Genomic DNA, 6,225 nt, shown 5'->3' on the forward strand with positions numbered 1-6,225 from the left:
TTAGTGACTGTGTTGAATTACTTAACTGTTTCCTGTTACTGTGTCATACTTACATGTGCGTGTTAACATACTAGTATACAGAAAAGTTACTAAATAAGTCCGGTATGCCTTCCTGAATGTTAGGAATTAGTTGTGTTACAAAAATATATATATTAGACACTTTACGGAATAATTAAACACTTTAACAAAACGGTATTTAACCGGACAACCGGACATTACCCGGGACACCAAAATATTACAAGAAACATGGTTTAATTATTTCTTGGCTAGTTATGACCCCCATTCACCATAACACCCACTAAAATGTTCACTAGCTAACATATGTAACCATATGCTTGGATTTGAATTAGTAATTACCATATATCATCAAAAAGTTACAACCAACCCCCTCCCCCATACCCAATTTCGGTCACCACAAGGGACCCACTAATATTCACCCTCATACCTCTTAGATTTTATCTTATTATTTTATTAGGTTGATTGCTTGTTGAGGTGAACAAGATATGTAGTAGGATCATTATAAGTAGGGTCTTGAGATCACCATATCACTTCCATATCTTCATGAAGATTACTCTCTCTCCTCACTCTCCTTCTCTCTCTTTCGGCCCCACCCCAAACCGCCACCATCACCACCCCTAAGCCACCATCTTCATCCTTTATTCAAGTCCCATTCAAGTGTAGAAGGTGGATACAAGAGACTTGCAACTTGTGGAGCTTCAAGGAGCTTTCTTTCTTGCTTGTTCATTACCATTTCTTTATCATCTTCACTAGATTCTACCCTAGCTTTGTGCTAGTAGTAAGTTCCTTATGTCACCTGTTGAATCCCCAAATCCCTGAAGTCGTTCAGGGGGTGTGGCGGTACTAACCTAAGATTCGGTGAGCTCCGGTTCAGGTTCATCATCTGGTCGTCATGGTGACGGTTCCTCTTGCTGGATGTCGGATCTTGGGCTGCAACCACAGGTAGATCTAGTTAGAGGGCCCGAGGGGGTTCACCCCGTGGGCACTCCGACGCTCAAGTCAGTATCTTGTATGGAGAAGATAATTATAAGTGCAAGTATAATTTTTGGAGAGAGAGAGTAGATGGGCAGGAGATATATGGAAGGAGAGAAATAACCTTCTTCTTTTTTGTGGGAAAGATGATGTCTGCCCCTTTCTTGAGGAAGGAAGTTCTCTTAATGTAGTGAGATAGTTGGGCCATAGCCCTAATGGGCCGATCCAAGAGTGGGCTCATCAGGACGTGGCCCACTCAAACCAACTAAACATACCGAGAAAAACACAAGTGGGCTCGAGCCCAGCCACCAATCTAGGGCGATGAGCCCGGACGAGGAGCCCAAGCGGGGACCCTCATCGTCAAGTCATCCTTAGTCCAAGCCTATTTACTCATGAATGGGTGCAGGACTTGTTCCAGTCCCTGAAAATCTAGGCGGGTCATTATCCGCCCTCAATATATCATCCCGGCCTATCGGGTAACATAGCATGGGGCACGTTATGCCAAAGTTATCTGTTTTGTTATCCTTGGGACAACCTTGCATTCAGCGCTCGAAATAGCAAGGTGACCCCTCAAGTAGGGTAGCACAATACCTTACTTCAATCTATGCCTCCTTGACGGCATTTTTTCCCATGCACTTGTTTGATAGTACTTTTTTATAGCGTTTATGCTATTTAGATTGTTTTGCCATGTCCTCATTTAGGGCATTTCGATTGAGGTACTCGTTCAGGAGTAGTTTCTTTAAGAGCATCGACTGGGATGCTCTATTTACCGTGTTATACTCCTTGTATGGTGCTCCTCTAATGAGGGTTTTTGCCTTGCTTGAACTGTTAAAACTTTCTCATGAATTTTCTCTGTACCCTTTTTAAGCCGTTAAGACTTTCTATGGGTCGCTTTGTAACTTTTTAAGTTGTTAAAGCTTTGTGTAGCCCCGTTTTGTGACTCGTTTGAAACCTTGCATGAGTTTGCTTCGCAGCCTGCTTGAGTTGTTAAAGCTTTGTACAAGTTTTGCTTCGTAACCTGCTTGGGTTGTTAAAGCTTTCTATAGTTTGCTTCGTAACTTACTTAAGTTGTAAAGGTTTTGCCTAGGCCCGCTTTGTAACTTGTTTTAAGTTGTTAAAGCTTCTGTTGGGCCTGTTGTCCAATGGCGTTTGGGCCACTTAGACTTTCATATGCCTGCTTCGGCTTTTTTGGACGTAGTCGACTTAGTCCTAGCCCCACGGCCGGGCTTTGCCTTGTTTTGATTAAGGCGGCATGTCTGTATGCCTATGTACATGTTTATTTTATTGTAAGATCGTTTGGCACGTCTGCCTAGATGATCATGTTTGACCCTTAGCGAGGTCTTCGAACCGTTCAGGTTTTTGTTCTTCGAGAAGGGGTGGCATCTTCTCCTTTTGGAAAGGTTTTATGAGCCCTTTTAGAAACACCTGTTATGTAGAAGGAACCTTCCTATGTGAGTCCTTGTTAAGGGCTCTTTCCTACCCTGGAGAGATGTTGTAATTCTCTAAAAATGGGTGCCCATGGAATGTGCAACCCTCTCCTCTTGGAGAGACTTCTTCAAACGTATGCGGCCCCGAGATGAGGCTCCTCTTCTTTGGAGAGATACTTTCTAAAACACAGACCTGTGGCGGAGATCTTTTCTTTTCAAGGAAGGGATTCTTCAGATTTGAAGTCCCTTGTCAAGGGGCTCTCCCCCCTCCTTTTTTTTTTTTGAATAAGTTGTTTAGGTGCGAAATTTTAAGGAGGATTTTTCTCATATATCAAATCCCTGGGATGTACTTTCCCATCCTTAGAAGGAACTTTACCAATACTTGATCCCGTAGTCGGGTGCACTTCTGTTCGTTGAATAGACTTATGCGATACTTAATCCCACGGGAGGGGATACCCTCCTTTTCTTGGGAGAAACCTGTTCCTGTTCGTTGAAGAGACTTACGAGACCCTTAATCACATAGGGTGGGACCTCTTCATTTTTTCGGAGGCGGCTCCTCCAAGACTTAATCCCCAGAGATACTAATCTCCATCGTGAAACTCCCACTTTAGTTACCTCCCACATTTAAATTTCAAATAATGACACATTGGTCCCCAAACTAATTTACTTCACATTCCTCTTGTATTTTCATTCAATTCATCTTTTGATTAATGACCGAACGGCCCTTGTACTTCATCATTTCATATTCTCGGAAGGAGTTTCTTCGAGGCTGAATCCCGAGTGAGGGATATGTTCCTTCCTATTCTTGGAAGGAGTTTCCTTAATACTGGATCCCGAGGGAGGGATATGTTCCTTCCTATTCTCGGAAGGAGTTTCTTCAAGACTTAGTCCCGAGGAAGAGGTATGTTCCTGTTTATGGAAGGGACTTCTAAAACACTTGATCCCAGGGAACGGGATACTCTTCATAATCTCGGAAGGAACTTTTCCTGGACTTAATTCCATGGAAAGTATACGTTCCTTTTCTTGTAAGCGACTGCTGAGGTACCTTATCCACAAGAGAAGGGATTTTCTTGTTGATGGAAGGGACTTCCAGAATGCTTTAGCCTTTAGGAGAGAACATCGTTTTGTTCCGGCAGATAAGGGTCCCGTCCCTGAGGAACTTTACAATTGGTGTCATCCATGTTTCTTGTGTGTTTTCAACTGCAGCTACCTCCTCTGTACTGATGGAGGGGGGTTAGGACTTCCACTTTGACTTCTCTTGCTAAGTGATCGAATGCTACTGAGGCTAGCTTACTGAGGGCATCAGACTTTCTGTTTCTCCCTCAGGGAATGTGTTCCAGCTTAAAAGTTTTGAATACCTTGGCCATCTCTTTTACCTTTGCCACGTACTGAGCCATGGTGTTGTCTTTGGCCTCATATTCTCCTTGGTATTGTTTGACTACCAACTGTGAATCAGTGCTAGCTTCCACATGTTTTGCTTTCGTCTTTTCTGCTAGCCTCATCCCTGCTAAGAGGGCTTCATATTCTGCAGTGTTGTTGGTGTTTTCGAAGTCCAGTCTTATGGCACAGGTTAGCTCGATTCCCTCAGGGCTTATCAAAGTAATGCCTGCTCCGCTCCCTTCTTCACTGGAGGCTCCATCAGTGAAGAGTTTCCACACAGCCTTGTCTTCCTTCTCTTTCTCTTTTCTTTTCAAGGATTCCCATTTTGGGGGTTCTTTTTCTTCATCCTCAGGGACTTCTGCCAGGAAATCTGCCTGTGTTTGTCCTTTCACGGCTGTCCCGGGTTTGAACTCCAAGGAGTGTTTACCTAGTTCCATGTCCCATTTAGCCAATCATCCCGACAGCTCCGGCTTCTTGAGCACCTTTTGGAGGGGCTGATCTGTCATCAGGGTGTCCTTATGCCCTTGGAAATACCTCCTGAGTCTCCTGGATGCGAAAACAAAGGCCAACGCTAGCTTTTCCAGGGGCATGTAACGTTCTTCATGGCCTTTAGGTGTTCTACTGATGAAATATATTGGTATCTGTTTTCCCTCCCGTTCCACCATCGTGACCGCACTTATGGTTGTTTTTTAGGCGGACAGGTACAAGGTCAGATGTTCCCCGGGTACTGGGGTGGCCAGTGTTGGGAGTTTACAAATATAGGCCTTCATTTCTTGGAAAGTGGCTTCCGCCTCAGAGGTCCAATTAATCTTGTCCGTTTGAAGTTAGTCCTTCAGCACCTTCATGAAGGGAAGGGTTCTGTCAGCTACTTTTGACAAAAAACGGTTTAAAGCGATTAGCCTCCCGTTTAGCTGCTAGGTGTCTTTCAAAGACCTGGGAGATCGCATTTCAGCCACAGCTTGAGTCTTCTCCGGGTTAGCTTTGTTTCCGCCCTTTATGACTACTACCCCCAAGAGCTTTCCTTATTCTACCCCAAAACAGCACTTCCCGGGGTTTAGTTTCATATTCACATCTTGCATGGTGTGGAGGGTTTCGGCTATATCGTCTATCATGGCCATTTCGGTTAGGCTTTTGATAACGATGTCATCGACGTATACCTCCAAGTTTCTTCCCCGTTATTCCCTGAAGAGGGAGTTCATAAATCTTTTATATGTGGCCCCAGCATTTTTAAGACCGAAGGGCGTTTTGGTATAACAAAATGTCCCCTCGTCTGTGATGAAGGCGGTTTTTTCCTCATCTTCCATTGACATCTGTATTTGATGGTATCTTTTGTAGGAATCCAAAAAGCATTTCAGGGGGTATTGGGATAAGGAGTCCACTTGGACGTCTATCTGGGAGATGATAACAGTCCTTAGAACATGCTTTGTTCAGATCTGGGAAGTCGATGCACACTGTGACAACCCGAACTTTCAAGATTAGTGTCGATAAACCTTGTAATCCTGATTTCTCATTATTTTCCCTTTTTACGTTCTTTGCTAGTATGAATTTTAAATACCCTCAGCTATGTGAAACTCGTTAAACGTAAGACGGATTGGAATATGCTTGAATGAGTAATTGGGCCGCGAGTTGGTCACACACATTTTAACTGTTTGGGCCGCACACCTTTTAAACTAGTATGTCATCCCTAAATCACTTCGGCCCACACTTAATGTCAAGCCCGATAACATCATAGCCCAAATCATCATGAATTACGTATACAAGTAAGGGAGTATGCGTAAATTATGATTTGAGGAATCATAACAAAACCCTAACACTTCTCTCATCCCTTCTTGGATCGACGGTGACTACTCTGCTTTCGAAGCTTTTCTTGTGTGCGAAACTTGTCTCTTCCGTATTGCTAAAACTCGATTCATCGGTTAGTATGTTCATCACTAATTTGATTAACAATCTGCGATTTATGTGTGTTAGTATTGTGTTTGGAATATAGTTGAAAACCTGATGAATGCTTTGTGGAAACTAACTGCTATGGTCGATATAGTGCATGGGATTATTCACGCATGAACCATTGATAATCTAGTGAGTATACCTATCATATAAATTAATTCAAATTTTGATGTTCTCATTATGGTGTGTTACGTATTATATCACATGAGTGTAGGGGGAATCACGCATGTAGTGGTAGGGTTATATAAATTAATGTTATTCATGAGATGTATTAATAAGCTGTGCATGATAGTATGGTTCGATGGATTGCGTGATACAACATCTTCGGTCAGGTCGCATGATTATTTGGTGATGTTTATACAAGATTTGTTTATAGTTAAACTGAATGTTGACTTGAATAAAATGGTTAATGGCGAAACTTAACATAATAACATACAAACAGTTTGTGGGCTATTAGGATTCATATAAATCTAGTTCTCATTAG

The sequence above is a fragment of the Helianthus annuus genome, chromosome 6 (genome assembly GCF_002127325.2).
Source record: "Helianthus annuus cultivar XRQ/B chromosome 6, HanXRQr2.0-SUNRISE, whole genome shotgun sequence".
Lineage (NCBI taxonomy): Eukaryota > Viridiplantae > Streptophyta > Magnoliopsida > Asterales > Asteraceae > Helianthus > Helianthus annuus.